The sequence below is a fragment of the Zonotrichia albicollis genome, chromosome 5, assembly GCF_047830755.1.
Source record: "Zonotrichia albicollis isolate bZonAlb1 chromosome 5, bZonAlb1.hap1, whole genome shotgun sequence".
Lineage (NCBI taxonomy): Eukaryota > Metazoa > Chordata > Aves > Passeriformes > Passerellidae > Zonotrichia > Zonotrichia albicollis.
The window spans coordinates 20,414,495-20,433,237 of record NC_133823.1 but is presented as its reverse complement, the minus strand read 5'-3'; the positions used below and the strand labels follow the sequence as shown (position 1 = coordinate 20,433,237).

The window sequence follows — 18,743 nt, the reverse complement described above, 5'->3', positions numbered from 1 at the left end:
TGTCAGCTGAAGACAATGTCCCCACCCCCTGCCCTATTCAGTATGTCACATTATACTTGGGAAGCATAATAAATTCCAAGACAAAGCAAGGCAGTGCGGCTTTTGAAAAGGTACAAATTACTGATCTCCGAGGCTCTCACCTGCCTATTTGAATGGTAATATTACACTTCACTAAGTTCTTTAGAAAAGCATGGATTATTAAAAAAATCCAGGTATTATATCATCAGCCACTTTTCAACAAAACACACGTTTGAAATAAAAAGCACAGACAAAAGAGGATGAACTCTGCAACAGATTTTGCTACGAGACTCTCAGATTAGAGATAACCACAAGTAATGTTAAAGCAACATTTATATTTGAAGTCCTGAGTTAAAACAGACAACTCACAAGGGTTGCTGCAGCACAGGATTAAAACTGCATGTTCATATTTTTAAAAGAGCATGGGACAAGATAACCTACAGAAGTAAGAGAATTCTACAAAGCTGAATCATTATGACATTGTGCAATAGAAATGGAATGGAATTTCAAGTCAGAAATTTGAAAAAATAGCTATTTAGCAGCTTTATGCAGTCAGAGAACAGAGTGTATCCTAGACCCAAAAGGTAGAGGGTTTGAAAAACATACTGTATACCATCTGCCAGAGCATTAAAGCCTCTAACCAAAATGCTGTAAGAAAAACAGGAAGAAGAAGCTGTCACGAAAGAGGAAAACAACCCCTGTGTGCTGCCTCCTATGCTTAATTGTAATAAGCCTCCAGTGAAACTCTCATTACAGGTAAGGAAAGGCACTGGGCCATGGAAAATGCCAGATCGGATGGCAGGTTCACCTGAAAACATCCCTTAAAGAACAGCTGTAAGATGTAGGAGGAGGGCTGGACTCCCATCCACCATGAAGAGCTTGGTCCTCCCCCCACCATGGCTTCTCCAGCCAACAGCAGAGGGTTACAGGAACCACAACAACACCAGACTTTTCCTTAAGGAGTCCCCTTTATTTCATCCTGCCTTCACACAACGGTAAGGAGGAGGAGGGTGAGTACACACAGCCATGCACTTCCTGCCCATTCCCTTGGATGCAGACGGGGAATTTTCAAAAGCAATATCTACATCTCATCATACTGGTGATTTTTCCTTTCACAGGTGTGTTTAATTTCTTTCTGAATAATACTCAGCTTTGGGAATTCACAACAGCCTGCAGCAAGGAGTTCCATCATGCCACTCACATGATGGGTCTCCCAACAGAGCTGTTCTGTGTTGCTGAACCCCAGCAATGGAGCAAGCAAGTGCAAAGCAAAGGTGAAACTGGTTATTTCAAATATAGGCCAGGAACGTAAACCTAGGTTCTGAAAGAATTTATGTCTATGTTAAGGAAAGCTTCATCATGAGACAAATCAAATGACACAGAAATATGACTGCCTTTGACTTCTACCACTCTTCTGCTTCATCAGAAGGGGGGGCCTGTCCACCACAGGCAACAGCCTTTTCTAAGCCATGGTACATGTTCCTCTTTTTTTTATTTTAATGAAGATAAAATACTGGGCACAGTTGTGAGTGTTTCAAATCAATGGTAAGTGAAAAGCTCTGGCCAGCATGTGAAGAAGAAAAAAAGACCCTTTATTACTACTGCATTGTTTGTGCAACAATCTCAAACAGCTGGATTTCCGGCAGTAGAGTTATTGGCCTGCATTATATCAACACTTTAGAGACATAACCAGATTAAAATACCTCTTTGCACAGTTTGGTTTGGCAATGCATCTAGAGTCCTAACCAGGCTTTTGAACATACTAGGTTAGAGAAGAGTAATAACATTTTTCCTTCCTGCTCAGTAAGTTACTATTCTATCACACAAAAGCTGTTTCCTCTAATACGTTGAATAGCAGAAGCCTTACTGTCCAATGAAAAAGGAAAGCTGCGGTTCTTGATTTAGGAATGTCCCTGTGTATGCCCAATTAGATCAGTTAGTTTTACTAAGCAGTACTTTTTTTTAAAATGGTATTTTCAGACAGGAATCCATACATGCAATTTTTGAAATTCATCATGGTTCTCCCACACTGATTAGGATTAGGAAAACATTATTTTGTAATTGGCTAACTTTATTACTCTCAAAGCACCACTGTATTTTGCAAATCAAAACCTAAAATCATATAAGCATTCACAGCCCACCACCAGGTTTGCTAAAAAAAAAAAATTAATAAAAAAAGGTCAAGTGAACTCCAGAGGCTCTGTGGGATGAAGAGGAGCCCCTCGGGCACTGGAGCAGGCAGCTGGTGGGCCAGCACAGAGCCGAGAGCGGTCTGGCTGATGGCATTTGGGAGAAGCGGGTGGCGCTGGCCGCAGGAGCGGCTGCTGCTGGCACAGGCTGTGCTCCCAGCAGAGGGCTCTGCCAACACAGCCAACGCCGCTTGGCCACGCAGCTCAGCAAAGGCCATCCTGCAGCTATTGGCCACAGCTACCTCATCAAATATTCATTTGCAAGCGTTTGAAAACAAACCATGCGTGCATGGGCAGAGATGAATTTCAAGTTCTAAGCAGAAGTACAGGATTACAGACCATCAACCTCACATAACACTTCTGTTCAAAGAATGTCAAATCGACTTTAACTAAGCTAATAACATCTCTTAAAGAGCTCCTCTAGGCAGGTTAGAATTTATCGTTTTGTAAAAGGGCATCTACATGCCAGGCAGCCCAGAGACAGCTGGCCTGGGAATTTCTTAAGGCAAAGACAAGACGTGAAATGGGGAGCAGAGAGCACCATAGCAAAGCAGTGTCCCTGTTCCTATCTCATCAGACAAAAGCTAGTAGAGAAGCAGAAACCATGGGGATTGCAGTGGTATTCACTGCATCTGATCCATTTTATTGTCTACAGCTTGCTCAGCATTCTTTAAATGAAGTTCTCTACTTGATCCCAGCTCCAGATCACACCACTGCTGCTCCATTTATGCTGGAATGAGAAAGCCACCACAGCTAACCACACATAATCAGTGTCTCAGATCACAGCTACCATCAGGCAGCTAACCAGCCCTCTTTCTGCTCCCCTCCCAGGAGAAAACCAGTTACCTCCAAGACTCCTGATCAGCTGCTGCTATGCTGTCACTGCTGTGTCTGGCCCTAGCTGCATGATGCAGTAGCTGATTAGCAAATTAGCAAATGCTTATTAACTATCAGACATCAGTAGCTGCTTGCACCTGGCGGTTGAGCAGATCAGTAGCGGGAAGCTGGGAAAAAATAACATAATGAATCTATCTTTACAGACAAATAACCCTATTTCAGTCTCTCCTGAAAGTCTTGAAATTTCAACAGAATACTGAAAAACCCATCTGAATGTGTGGCATAACTCAACAGTGCTTTTTCAATGAATCTATGCTCAAAATCAAGGTGAATTCCTTTCCTATCCCTCCATACACATCAGCCAATACAGAAAGCAGCCAGACTTAAAATGTCAGCCTGGACAAAGCAGGTTTTGCTTCACCATAATATCACATCAGCTTTCCATAGTGAAGACAATTTCCTAAAAAATAATGCCACAAATTAAACCAAGCCATTACTATCCAGTGGCAACATATAATGGAAACTAAATAGATTAACCTATTCTAAACCAAACTGAAAAATTAAAGAGGTTTTTCCATATGAAGTTGTACATTATATGGAATCACAATTATAAATTTGAATCCCCAGAACACTTAAACACAGTGAACATTTTTATGCCAGCCAATGATCTCCTGCTTCTGACCTGTGACAAAGGAACACGAGTCTTATGAACATGCAACCATGGCCACAGGCTGGGCAGGGAAAATTCATGAGTATCACAGAATGTTTGAGATTGAGAGCCCTCTGGAGGTCTCTCATCCAACCCTTTTCTCAAGCAGGGTTACCTAAGAGCACCCTGCTCAGAACTGTGTCCAGGTGCCTTTTACATCTCTCCAAGGATGGAGACTCCACCAGTTCTCTGGGCAACCTGTACTCAGTGGTCCCACTGAGCTCAACACCTTAAGTTTCATGGTAATCTCAGGTAACCTCCTCAAGACCTCCTGTTCTCTCTTGGCAGCTCAGATCTAGCAGCACTGGAAATCAGGGGAGAAATTTTGCTCTGTTAAAAAACATGGCAGCTCTACATTTGACCTTCGACCATGTGCAGACCTAACTCTTGTTATTGGTTGCTTGCCATGAAAACCTGAGCTTCCATTCTTCAAAATACACATCCCATGAGAAGATCAACAAGATCTTTGTCAGCAGTCCAGCAGATTATTTTCTTTTCTTTTTCAAACAAGTATTCACAATTACCCAGCAACACAGAGGACATGGGCTCTCCACCAGAGTAGTAGAGACAGCAGGTATCAAAACCTCCCATCTTTCCTCATTTAGAAGTGCTTCTGATGCCTTTCCAACCATATAGTCTGATAGCACAGGAATGCATGGGGTTGCTGGGAAAACAACAGAGTCCTGATGCATCTGGGAGGGCTGAGAACTTGTTTTTCTATCAGGTTTGTTACTTCATCCAGCTCAGTCCATGGCCAGGGACCCAAACAGGTCCCTGAGAATGAGGACCTTGAACAAGGATGGTGCTGCAACAAGAGGGAGGGCAATGGAAACCCCACATTTGGGCTGCCATTGCTACAAAGAAAGCAACGTAGAGTTCAGCAAAGAAATAAAACTCCACAGAAGTAAATTAAAATACACCTTTTCCCTGACACTCCAGGACTGCACACATCTATGAGTGATCAATGATACACATCACTTATACCATCCTTTTTAATCCTCCAAGGTCTTCTGAGTAATATTTAAGTATTTAAAACAAATATTCAAGTTATAATCAGAGCACAAGACTTTTTGTGCTTCTGAGAGACTGCTAGGGTTACTGGGAGAGGATGAGATTTCAGGCTTTGGGGTTTTTTTAAGTTTAAAATTTTTTAGCAATTTTTTTAGGAAATTTAAATTTTATTTTCAATATGGCTGCTTTTGAAAGGTCCAAAAATACTATTAAAAAACTAATCAGTTCCTTCTTCCCCATTTAATTTTTATTATATGTGAACCAGCAGGTGACACTAAAATATGGAGTTAAATCAGAGTAAGAAAGTTTTTAACCATCCAAATAGCACCAGGTAGAGGGAATACCTGCCCAAAAAAAAGAGTCAACAAAAAAAAGGAGGTATGTTGAAATAATATTGTTTGGGAAAAGGCATCTATAACTTGGTACTCTGAGAAAAACATGAGAAAAAAGAGGAGCAAAAAATAACAATTTCAGGTTTTATTAATAATTCTATTATAATTTACTTCCCACTTGTTTAGGGTTAATTTCTTTATGCCTCTTGCACTTCTCTGCTCAGCAGTCTCTCACATGTAAACAGGCTGATTTTATAAGCTGTCTAAATAGGCTCAACCAGGAACACAGCAAGACCCTAATTTTAAGCTCTTGTCATGGATGAAAAACACCAAAGCTACACTAGTATATGCAAGTGACAGAAAAGCAACCCAGAAGGTAATGCCTTCAAGAACAAGTTCCAGCAAGGAGGAATGTTACCAAGGAGGAAAGGTTTGGCACCTTAACTCTGCCTCTTCTATGAGATGAGTCAGGCACTATACATTTGGACTCAAAGCAGACATTTGTAACTGAAATTTAAAAACTGAAAATGAATCAGCTAATAGTGAAGTCTTTCAGGGATAAGCCTTAAAAGGGAGTGTGGAAGTTAAAGAAATAAGCAAACATCATTTGGTTTTGGCCACAACTCCACCAAACCACTGAGCTAGCAACATCCTACCTGGAACATCTTTCAGTTAAGTGGACAGAGCTCAAATGCAGAGCATTCCTGATTTACAGCTCTAGAGAAAAAAGCCTCTTCTAAGGCCTGGCAGAAAGCACTACGTCAAAAAATCTGCAGTTTTATATAGTGCAGATTGGCAAAACCTCTGCCAGGGTCTTATCTGATAGAAGAGATTCTTGTCTATTAAGCCATCAGTTCAAAGCACATCTACTACATAAGCATATACAGGATATTGCAGTTACCAAATGCTGTCTCCATATCAAGGCATAGATTACACACACTGCACATTAGGGTTTTGGTCACTAGGGATTAGGTGGTGTATCAAAATGGGTCTTCAGTGCACGTGCAGTTATAGCACCAGTAAGTTCACAGGTGACACGTAACAACTCTGTTTCTCAGAATGCCTTTTTTCAGTGGTGCTGGTCTATTCATTAACATAATGCTACCAGATTTCCTATATAGTAGCAGAATGATGAAAACAGTCCCTTTGTCGGAGGATTTCAAGTGTTAACTCTTAAATAATTAGACAAAACCAAAGATGAAGCCAAACCCAAAAAAAATCCTACAACTACTCATTATGTGATAATCCATATAAATAATTTTACTTTCAACAATGTTACCACATGCTACAAGTTTAGCATATAGCTTTTTCTGAAATATTAAACCTAACAAACATTCTAGAACCTGTTTACTGGACCTGTACAAGTAGTTTCAGTGCATGATACTCATATAAACACCACACACACATCCATTTTTTATTCTTAGTGTGAAAAAATCAGTATGTTCACTACAACTGTACTATTTTAGAACGCTGTACTTATCTTGAAGACACCACCGCTCTTGTCTGTCATGTTTTCAGATTGAGATTGAAAAACTTAAAAAGTCTGCAGAATATCACGTCAAGTGACTGGGAAGAAAACCCAAACCTTCAGCAATTCAAAATACACTGGTGTGATGGAAAAATTGAAGGGGTTGAGGCTCATCTTTTCACCAAAGTTCAATACTCGTGACACCTTTTGTGAAATTACATATAGAAAAGAAATCTGACGGTTCCAGACTCTTCCCCATTACCCAGCCCTTCACACCTATAGCAAAAGCAACATTCCCATGGCTCTCCCCTTCATTTCTTATATTAATTCCTGCTATCAGCAAAAACAGCCAGCCACTGTAATTGCCACTATTTTGGCCATGCTCAGTATTAATAACTAATAAACTGCTCAATTTTTCAGCCACAATTACTTTCTCATTTCTGCAACATGCCCACTATGCATTTTCTCTCCAGGATTCCAAGGCAAACTTACTGGAGGAAGACAAAGGACTAAGAAACTCTCTTTGTCAAATACTTGAGTACAGTAGGGGTAGATAGATGGCCAGGCTGCTCTTGTATTACTGCATCTTTTTCAAAAGCCAGCTCCCTACCCTCTCTTTCCAAACAATATCCACAAACAAGTAAATCATTCAATTCCCCAGAATATTCTCTAAAGAGAGACCACAGAAATACCTTACATAACTTACATAAAGCATGGAAGAAAACTAGCAAGAAAAATATAAAATGTAACCCTCAGGAAAGCCATACTGTATAAAGGCAAGCTCCAAAATTATGCTTCATCATTTAATCTTTCTCTGAAAAGAACTCTAGAGTAAATACAGGAAGACTAAATTTTGCAGTTTCTCCAGTTTTCCCATTGTAGATAAAACATGCTAACAAGCTGGGGACGCCGTGTCTGAAAATCCATAGCTGGATTTAAAACTGAAGCATTTATTTTAACCAAAAAAATCTATATTCTCTTAGCTACAGCAAACATGACAGATTTTGTAGTAACAAATTGTACAGATTTAAAGAAGTGGGGGTTTTTAATGTTTGCTAGAAAATGAACAGGAGACATAAAATGTACACATGGGCCAAAGTATTTCTTTTTACTGAACAGTACAATCCTTCCTCTGTGTGTCTGAAGCTGCCCTGTGTATCTAACTTACTCTACAAACCTGAGGAAACACAGGCTGCCACCTCATAAAAAATGCACGCGTGTTGCCACGCTTGCCCTGCAGCACACATCCTGGAAGGAACTCAAATCCAGTTAAATCACTCCTCTAGCTCCTAGACAAAAATACAAAACATTTCCTTTGCCTGCTGGGCCCCAGAGCAGTGAGCAGAAAGGAGGAACTCCTTTATAACCGGAGGAAATGGGGCAAACCTGTCAAACACACAGCAACAAAAGAGCCAACATATATTTATGAAACACTTAAAGCAAAGTACAGCAAGGAAGTCCTTAATAAAAGAATAACAAAACAGAGGCAACAGATTTTGTTATAATGAACCATTTTGTCACGGCAAAAACCACCAAACTGATCTGTCAACAGTTCACTTTAAACATTTTGGAAAACATGCATATCTGCCCAACAAAAAGATGGTAACAAAATAGCTCCCCAAAATCAACCCATTTGCCTTCCTGCTGTGGGCAAATTTTCCCTCCTGGATTTTTATTTGCTATCTAAGAGTCAAAAGACAGTTGGAAAGCTAAGGAAAGTTTGGTCCAAATCAAGGCAAGAAAGGAGATGGTGCCCTGACCGGAAACAGGATATGTGGATTGATATGAAAGATTAGTACTGGTAGCCCAGAGTAAAAAGCAGCTGCTTAACTTGGAACATTCTTCCCCTCCCTTAACCTCCCCATGAGATTTTATGATAAAGATAAACAGTTCCATTTGTTTTGTCTCATTTTTAAAAGTCATCTTTTAACACCTTTTCTGAAGACATCTGCAGTAGCAGTGCTCAGTCACAGTAACTCAACTCAAGCTGATCCGAGCCATGGTAGGGTCTCTGTGTATTCACTCAGGCAAAGAGCAGTTCTGTGCCCTAATGTGACTAAGAGCATATTCTAAGATGAAAAAAAGCTGCAGTTTACAGAAAATTATTGAAATCTCAATCTGCAAACTGCTATCCTCACTAAAAAATAACTATTAAAACACCAGCTGGGGAAAAAATGAACTTTCTATTTACACTCAGGCACTTTCTGCTACTCCTGTTGGAATAACACACCACAAGACAGAAGTACAGCAATGACAGTACCTACTGCCAATGTCCTGGACGTCTGAAAAGGGTTACATTATTTACCCTTAGCAGTGAAAGAACTACACACAACTCAAGTTCTGTAAACAGTTTCAGTCCCTTATATCAACCTCATTGTTTTAAATACTTTACTGTATTAAATACAGTTAAATACATGTAAATACTGGTTAAATACATAATAGAACAACCTATTTCAGTTTAAAGGGACTTACAGTGATCTTGTAGTTCAACTGCCTGACCACTTCAGGGCTAATCAGAAGCTAAAGCTTGTGGTTAAGGGCATTGTCCAAATGCCTCTTATGCAGCAACAGGCCCAGGGCATTGACCATATCTTGTAGCCTGTTCCAGGATATGACCACCCTCTCAGTGAAAAAATGCTAACACGCAGTCTAAAAACCTCCCCTGGCACACCTTTGAACCATTCCTATGCTTCCTGTCACTGGATCTCAGGGAGAAGAGGTCAGAACCTTCCTGTGCACCTCCCTCCCTCAGGAAACTTGAGAAAGCAGTGAGGGCATCCCTCAGCCCCCTTTTCCTCAAACCATCCAAACCCAAATTCCTTAGCTGCTCCTCAGAGGTAACACATTTACACATATGATTTCTTCAAAATAATAATTTATTGCCCTAAATGACAATTTAGTTCATTATGAAGACTGGAAACAAAATAGCACCACGGGAAAAAAGTCTGAGAGAAAGAAAGAGATACTAACTCATTAATTAAAGAGCTTGAGTTTAGCAGACTGCTGTCATTACAAGGAGGATATTCCTTCTTCAACTTTGATTCAGACCAGCAAGTTTGATCAGATGCAGCACAGGGCTGCCTGTTCAAGACATACCCTGTCCAGTGTGACCATGGACACCAGTCATCAGTCCTGCCCAAATGGAAACTGCTGATACACCATGCACATCTCACTGCTACTGAGAAACTAAGTGCAAGAACTCTGTCACAGGTATAACCATAAATAAAGCATCTTCCAAAACAGGTGCTCCCTCTGTTGCTGGACAGAAGGGAAATACATAAACTGCATGTATTCTCAGCATAACAATTCTGCAGGTTTCTGTGTAAATCTGCAGTAAAAGATAGTTTTATTGTGTTCTGCATGAAGCAGGAAAAAAATACTGCTTTCTCACTTACTTTCAGAATTCTCACTAGATTTAAAGATTCTGCCTACCCCAAATAATACAAAATATAATTGGCCAGAAAGTATTTCTACATTCCTCATTCATCACAACCACTAATGATCTTAAAAACACTAAAGAAAATATGTTTAAGTGATCCTCTTATTAGGTAATGTGATTACCAGCAGTTCCTAAACCAGTCTATTTTTCCAATGGCTTTATTTCAAAGTTATTCTGAGATACAGTTGATTGTTATCTTTCAAAAAAGTAGTATTTAAATCTCCATTTAACCTAAAAGGAAAGACCATGCAAGAGTTAGCACAGGTTCTCTCTACTGTGCCCTAGGTGTGTTAGTTCAGCAGGAGCTAACTTAGTATTACCACTCCTCCCAGAGAGTACATACCATCAAGGAGAAATCATACTGTACCTTCCCCAACACCAGTTTAGGATTCCTGCTTGTCCCTTTCTATAAAAGCCCAGTTACTGATGCAGGAAATGGTGAGATTATTACTGACAGAACTTGCCTCCTGATGCTGACTCTCCTTTTTGCCATCCTCTGAGCATCCTTTAGCAGAGCAAAGACAGGTTATAAGAGAATTGGGTCTGTCTTCAGAGAGCAGCACAATGAAAACCGCAGGGAGGAAGAACAAATGCCCAGAGAAAGGACAGCTCTTGCTGGATCACACTGTGCCATTAAAACAGTTCTAGCCATAACATCCTTCACTGCAATCAAAATGGTTTTGGATTTAGATAAAGGACACAAGGAAAGGAACAAGCAAGGTCAAAGAGAGGGAGTACAAAAATTTTCTGGATTCTCTTTTTCCATTCAACAGTCACACCCGCAGCCCTGACCCTTGGCAGTGGGCTCTCTAGGAGTCCAAAAGCCTAAGATGTCAGTCTGCCTCTGGTTTTTGTCAGACAGATCTTACAGTTAACATTTTGGTCCAAATAGAAGGCTGTGCTTGGATAGAGAAGCCCACATAACTCTTGAGCATACAGACAGCGCTTCCCAAGAAAATTTCCCTCAGTGGTGTCCTTCAGCAACTCAAACCACACTTGGAAGTATGATACTTTCAGATTTTGGGTAGGGAGACTCCTAGCCAGCAGTTAAGAAGGGTCTCAACAAATTCCTTTTTTCCTTTCCCTTTTCCTTACCTTCTCCAAGATGCTGCTCCCAGCCTCAGCAAAGATAGAATACCCTATTTAGAAATTACAGCCACATACAGTAAGAAGCCACAATGCACGCAAGTCATAAATTATTTTCCTTCTGATCTGCTAGCTGTTAAGGAGAAAAACACTTACCTACTGCCTTGCATTAGTGCAGGCAGACAAAAGTAGGCAGACTCTGGAGATGGAGCTACATTTGCCCTGCCAGTGGGCAGGAACAGGCTTCCCTGCATAGCTCAACATGACTTCAAGAGAAGAGAGATCCATGAAAGGAAGATTTACTGGATAATTAGACCAACAATTTCTAGAACACTGATGAGAGTTCTCATCTAGCTCTCTGAGGATAATGCACCATTTGAAAAGGCATCACTTAAAATACTTACCTTTTAGATTTGTGGGAAGATCAGCAATGCAAACACAGAAATGTTATTCCCTCCATTCTTAGACAAGTATATTTAATCTTATACTTACATACAATGCTGGTTTGGGTTTTTGCTCTTTCCATCCCTCTAATTTTATAAAAAATTCTTTTTTCTTGTGCATATAAGAAAGAAATTGTCTTTCTCTACTGGAAAGGCTGCTCACAAAAGATTTTTGGCTATGAGTGCTAGAAAGAAAATAAAATCTGCACACCTCCTTTCTAAGGAAAGGTTATTTTTGTCTGTTCGGCCAGATAGAATAAATCCTTCACTTCCAGGGCAACAGATGACAAGAGACTAACCAGCAAAGCCACAAATGAATATTACTGAGAAAATAATGTCTCTCACACAGATCTGCCTTGCACATACTTTAACAAAAACTTGCTTAACAAGAACAAAAACCTAAGTTTGTTTACAACGGCACAATAGACATCCAGGTTTTTGGATAGTTCTGCAAACTGGCAGCAGTCAGCATCAGATTATCTGTTCAACTTCGGCACAAAATTGCCTTTAATGTGTGAGATTTACCTTGCAGGCAAAGGTAGCTGAAATGCAGACTCCCTGCACTCATTCCTGCAACAGGCCTGGCCACAGCAGGAAGTCTGTCCTGAAGAAGGTTAACTCCCACTAAGCATTGAAGCGAGCTCTTGACTGCCCAGTTCAACAGAGGATGGAAGCCAAGATGCCAGTGCAGCTCCACCCTGCCTCACTCCTGAGCACAGCACTGAGCCTACCCCTCCAGGGAAGCCCACAGCAGGAGATCAGGCACCAGCTGAACACACACCAACCTGCCTTATGACTTTGGGCAAGTCAGTGATTGCAGAAGAGTATTTTAGTTACAGAAGTCATGGTGCTTAATCCTCTGAGTCTATTAGAGTAGTTATTATTAATATAATCAAGTAGCAGAAGTAATATGATCATCCAAAATTACTTACAAAAATATTCATAATAAAGGCTGGATTTTATTAATAAAAAAATAGATTCTCAGAAGGAAGATTCTCAAGGCTCTGCCCTCCTTTTCCACTGTTTGTAGGAACAGAGCTTGTAAAAAGAAGGTGCATATTTTATAGAGTCCAGTTCCCTACAAGAACCTATTCAAAAGCTTTTTAGAAATTAATAGCCCAATTTCCCTGGATTTGATGACATCACACGTTTGGCTTTTGTTACTTATGTTCCCTCCCTGAAAGTAAAGGTAGACTGCATACAGAAAATGAAGGCATTCTTTACAGAACCAGTCCTTCCTCATGAGAAGCTGCTACTTTAGGGCTGACAGTGGTAGATGTGAGGATCTGACAGGTATTCAAAGGTACTGATATGCATTATAGGAGTTTTAATTTTCAGATAGAGACAAGCTCCTCTAGCAAGTCTGTTAGGTTTATTCCTGAGAACAGCTGGCAGCCTTGTCAGTCACTTGTACCACTGGGGTTGGCCATGCCAGACACACACATAGCAAGAGGTAAGGACTTTGTTGACGGTGGCGGTCAGATGAAAGCGGCCATGAGTTTGCTACTTGTGTAAGGACAGAGCTGTTTGCCTGCCTGGACTGAAAGAACAAACTGAATTCTGAATTTATGCCAAAATGTTCTTGGCATTATACAAAATAAACATCAAATAGACAAGTACAACATTGTATTCCTGAAAGGCAAGCAAAAACAAATTTGCAGAGCACAGAAGGATATGGACCATGATGTTCTATGGCCAATAAATAATCAAATTAAGTTATGAACTGAAAATGCTACTGAAACAGCAGAAAATAGCCAAGGTTTAATTTCAAAACACAAGGGAATGCCTTCAAAAGAGTAAAACATTTACTTTTTAGGTGACGAAAGGAAAATACAGGTCTAGAGAAAGGAAACATGCCATTCCAAAGTTTGTACCCTACAAACAGGAGCTATGTAAAATTTGTTCTGAAGACATTTGAAAATAAATGCTTGAAACATTATAGCATCAGTCCTCTTATCTCAATGCAGTGCAGTACTGCACAGAATGAAGCTTCTATTCAAAGAATAGATACTTGACAAAAAAGAACATTATCTATGAATAACAGTCTTCTGGAGATACCTTTGAGAACTTTTTGTGTTTGTAAATTATTTGAAATAGTCCTTATATACGGAGACATTTATATAACCAGTCCTCTTCCCTGCATTCTCCAAAACGACTCAAATCACTGCTTGTACTCTTTGCAGAGTAAAATTCCATGCCTGCATTTTCCCAACCTCTGAAAAATCATGATGTTCTCTCTGCAACATAACACTTTGCTCTTCTGCCAAAAAGGAAACCATCAAGACCAGTCAGTTTTTCAGCTTCCCTTGGCTCCCCAAAATAATATAGTTAGAACACTCTAAAGTATGCTTAACTTTAGGCATGCATGTGAGCATCCTAGTGACCTTGATATTCTCATGTCTAATGCACTTTGTTGAACTGCAGCTACAGAGACAAGCTATCATGTTTCTTCACCACAAAAAAGTGGTGCCTTACTCTTCAGCTCAAGCACATAATCAATTGCTCTGTCTGGTGCCATTATCACAGCCAGCCTTCCTTCCTCAAATGTTTTACACATGCATTGTACAGTGGTGGAGGAGCACAATAACAGCAATAGAGTTATCAGTCTGTCTAAAGCACTCAGTAGTCTATGGGAACAATAAGCAACTCTGAGTACTGAATTATGAAAATCTGGATTCTTCCTATATTTGCATCAAGTAGCAAATCCTCTTCTCTTCTGACAGGCCAGCAAATGCACTTCTTTCAACTTCTACATGATTGGGACTCAATTCATTCAGGCAGTTTTATTTCAAATCTCTCCAACCTCTCCTTGATTGCAAAGCAAGGGGAGGTATACTTCAACCCTCTGGAGACCACTAGAGGACGAGGAAAACAAGGGCAAAAATAAGGACTTGTTTCAGACATGACTTTCTCAGAGTATATAGGTACTTAGAAACATAGAAAGAAGCTGATGACAGGGAAAAGAAGCAAAACAAGAAAAAAACAGAGCTGGTCTCAGACAACAGAAAGAAGAGTTACAGACAGGAACTACTTTAGTACCAAGAGATGTGGATGTGACAGCCAGGTCAGAGAGCGAGAAAACCAGGTAAGTTCTCATGGACTTGCGAGACTTTTAGGAGTTGTAGAGAAACAACAGCTTGTTATTATAAACAACCTGCAGGTGGTGTTTTCCTACTCTCTGCTTTCCTGTTCTTCTCAAGAATTGTTTGTGATAAAGTTTTTTTGTTAATTGGCCAATCAGGCGGAATGTACTGGAACAGTCTATAAAAGAGAGAGGTTTTTGTACTAAAGCTGTTGCTGTGCAAACCAGCCTTCTTGGAGACTGTGCTGCTTTCTTACCCAACAGTGACAAAGAGAGACATTAAGAATCCTCCAGCTGAATTAAGGTGTATAAATATTTCCTTGGTGCGTAGCACACCTCACTGGATACAATGAGCACATATACAAACAGAAAAAAATAGTAAAAATAGGGATTTTGCATCCAAATCCATTCCAGACATTTAAGACACGTTGGACTGAAGTCATAAAGCACTGACCACTGACATACTGCCTTGTTACAGACACAGTTCTTCAAAACACCTTCACCAGCAGTAAGGCTCTGCTCCAGGCAGTCCTTTTCTCCCAAGACTGTACTGAGAAGCAGTGCTTTTAAAACACATTCACCTGACAGCTATGACACATGCAAACAAGAAGGTAAGGTGAATATATTCAGGACCTGGTGACATTCCTCAGTCTTCACCCCTCAAAACAATAGCAAGATTCATCACACCTCCATACCCATTTGCTTAGCAAACACCTGCAAAGACTGAAGGAATGAGAGCAACAGCAACACTGCAAGCTGCAGCATACAGCTGTGCTTATGCAATACACAAAGGCCAGCAAATTCATACTGATGCCATTCTTCAATTTGTTAAAAAAGCTTTGACTGCTTCAATAACAAAGAATAGCATTAAACATAGCATGGCAGGATCAAATGAATTAGGGACAATAAATCTGGCATTAACAGAATGAAAAGCAAAGTGAGTGAAAAAAACCTCATCCTCTAAGGAGAAAGTATCTTTGGCCATACACAGAAATATCCCCCCTTATTTCTGCCAAAGGCAATGCCAATCCATACAGTTAGTGTAAAAGTCTGAGTTAGTTCAATGACCTAGAATAGTTTAACCAGAGGGCTGCAACAAGACAGACTGACAAAGGTGTCTCTGATACTTATGAACTATGGCATATTTACATAAGCATTTAATTCTACATCTGGAGAGGGTTTTCAAAGTAATCATAATCCTGACTTACAGCAGTTTTGTGCACACCACATAGATGCTTCTGGAAATTTTCAAAAGAATGGACTGTAGAGCCTTACTTAGTAACTGCTAGTGTGTGCCAAGTCCACAGGACTGAACCAGATCAGAGTTACCCTACCTGAAAAAAACCCCAAACAAAAGTCAAAAAGCCTTATATTTCTCCTTATATAGGAGAGATAGCAAAGGCCTATAAGGTTTTTTATTTCCAAAGCAGGGAACTGAACCTGACTGTTGTTATGCTCAGCAACACCCAAAATCAGTATTTTAAAACCTAACTTGAAAAAAAAATATAGCAGAGGAGAAAACAGAAAGAAGATAAATGGTGAAGGAACATGAATCAGGGAAAAAGTAAAGAAAATTGTTTCCAGGCATAATTATATGAGAAAAATGAACATGTCTTCACAATGACAGAGCTAGCATTTAAAATTTTCATGCAAAGCAGCAACGAAAGACAGAACTTTTCAGTATTTTATATAATCTCACCCTGGAACAGAAATTGGAAGTAGAGAAATAAGCATTTTATTAGGAGAGGAGGCTAAAACTAGACTTCACCAGTATATAGAGAGGGATGGTATTGCCTGCTTAAAGCCAGCTCTTCTGACACACTGCAGAAGGCTAACAGCAGAGTATGCTAAGGGGCAGTTCCAAAGGTGTCTCCCAGTACTAAGAAAATTAACCTTATCCACACTCTCCCTTAGTATCCTTCCACTCAGCATATCAGTGTGAGAAGTCTAGCAATATCCAGCTGCCCTTCCCTGCCCATCCTAATACAGTCCAAAAAGCTTCCTGGAGAAAGGACTGGAAGAATCTGATGCTTCCAAATGCTGAAACCAGTGTTTGTAAACAAAATGCCTGGGACAAAACCAGGAGCCTTGACATCGTAATAGCCCTTGTCAATACCTTGTTTATAAAGTCTAGCTACTTAAAAACAGAGGTGATGCTTCCCACTGTAGCTCTTACTTCAGCTATGTCTTAAATCAAAGTGAAAATCCTGCAACTTTAAATTCACCAATTGATTTATACTCTAGACACAAGTCCTTCTAGCTTAACTAAGATCTGGAGCTATCAGCATATAAGGAGCCCCAATTATTGGCATAGACAGAAAAAAATACCAAGACCTGGACCCAGGTTACCTGTGCAACTTCAATTCTGACATTTCTGAGAATGTTCACATCGGACTCTCAGCCTTAAGATATTCCTGCAATTGTCTTACCTCCCCCCATTCCTATATGTGCTTCACTAAGTTTGAGTTTGGTTCAATTCAAGCAAAGCTGCAGACAAACTCTTAATTGTGTAGTTTCCCACCAGCAGATTACACCTCTGTTTTCCAGAGCAGAGGTGTAACAAGAAGCAGCAGTCTTGGAGAAGTGTTACTAACTGCTGTGACTGACCAACTGTGACTGACCATTTGCAACATTTGGTGTTTTTATTTGGAGGAATCGGGAAATCGTAGAAATATAATTTACACAGCTTATTTTGTTTTTTCAAGAGTGAAGATCCTAGCTGTTATCAGGAAAGAAATGCAAAGTAAATGCAACTAAAACCCAGTATGAGTTTACACAACACATACTACAGCATATTAATTGCTTCATGTTACTTGCTTCCTTAATTTGAAATGAGTATGCCCCTGACAACAGCAATTTTTATAAAAAAATCATCCTTGTTAACTGCTTTGTCACCTTGCTAAGTGGCCAAAGCAGTTCACTAACAACTACTTAACTCTGTACACCCTAATTACATGGAATGACCTCATAATGTGAACAGGTCTTTAACAACTCATGGTCAAGCTTGCTGGTGTGCATTTGCATTGTTTCCTCAATTTCCCACCATTTTGATACCTGCTAGCATATTCTGGAGCATAGCTGGTACCTTCAGGAAGTCAACAGGAACAAATACTTCCAGCAGCAATAAGCATTCATCTTTCAGCTGTAACCTGAAAATAAGTTCTTTGGAGGTTTTGCAAATGAAAATTTTCAGAAACTTACAGTCACTCAAACTGAAGTGGATTTCCATTGGAGCAGCTAGAGGCACACCTCTGAATCCACCTGCCATGTTTGAAGTTTCTGCATAACCATGGATATATTAAAACAATTCAACAGAAATATTTGATTTCAGACACTGAGAAAACAACTAGTTATTGTGTTGCCATTAAACCTGTTTTACCTTTTTTATCAACTGCAAGAATGATCAAACACTCGATCAGACTGGCAAGAGGACTTCCAGAGTCTCCATCCTTGGAGCTTTTCAAAACCTGACCAGACATGGTCCTGAGCAATCTGCTCCAGCCAACCCTGCTTTGAGCAGGTGGGTTGGACTAGATTATCTTCAGGGGTCCCTCCCAGCCCCAGAGCTTCTGCAATTCTGTGACACCAGACCAGATTTTAGATCTTAGATATTCAAACTCTACAGTACAAAAATGACATAAATCCATTAACTTTAACAGTAGGCTTAAATGAAGCAGCAATAAATGAATCTCAGGTATTTCTGGCTCCCAGGCAATTTAATATCTCTGTTAAACCTAAGGGCAAGCGACAACTAAGAAGGAAGAAATGAGATCAAGCAGAATTGTTGAACTAAATAATTTCAGCGCTTCAATTTAAGCAGACTTTTCTGAACAGATCTATAGCAAATTTCAATTTAAACTGCACAGTCTGACAACACTTCCTCACTTTTCCTTTCAAATATGGGAAACTAGGACAAGCATTTATGGAATAAACAATCAGAAACAAGAAGAACATTACAGCAACAAGACAGACAGGCCCAAACTGAGAAGACATTTTTCAGCAGTCTTTCAAAAATGCACCTCTGTAGGTCATGCAGCATGCTGGCATGAATACAATGCAGCAGCGTCATGCCAAATCATGTCTTTGACATGCCCATGATGCTCTCAGAAGACCACCCTGAGTAAGAGTT

General features: G+C 40.0%; 1 protein-coding gene across 1 annotated transcript in view; it reads right to left on the bottom strand.

Moving 5' to 3' along the window:
* The window catches only part of TNKS (tankyrase), a 128,352-nt gene that overhangs the window by 63,621 nt on the left and 45,988 nt on the right, over window positions 1-18,743 (bottom strand). The gene's annotated exons all lie outside the window — the stretch shown is intronic.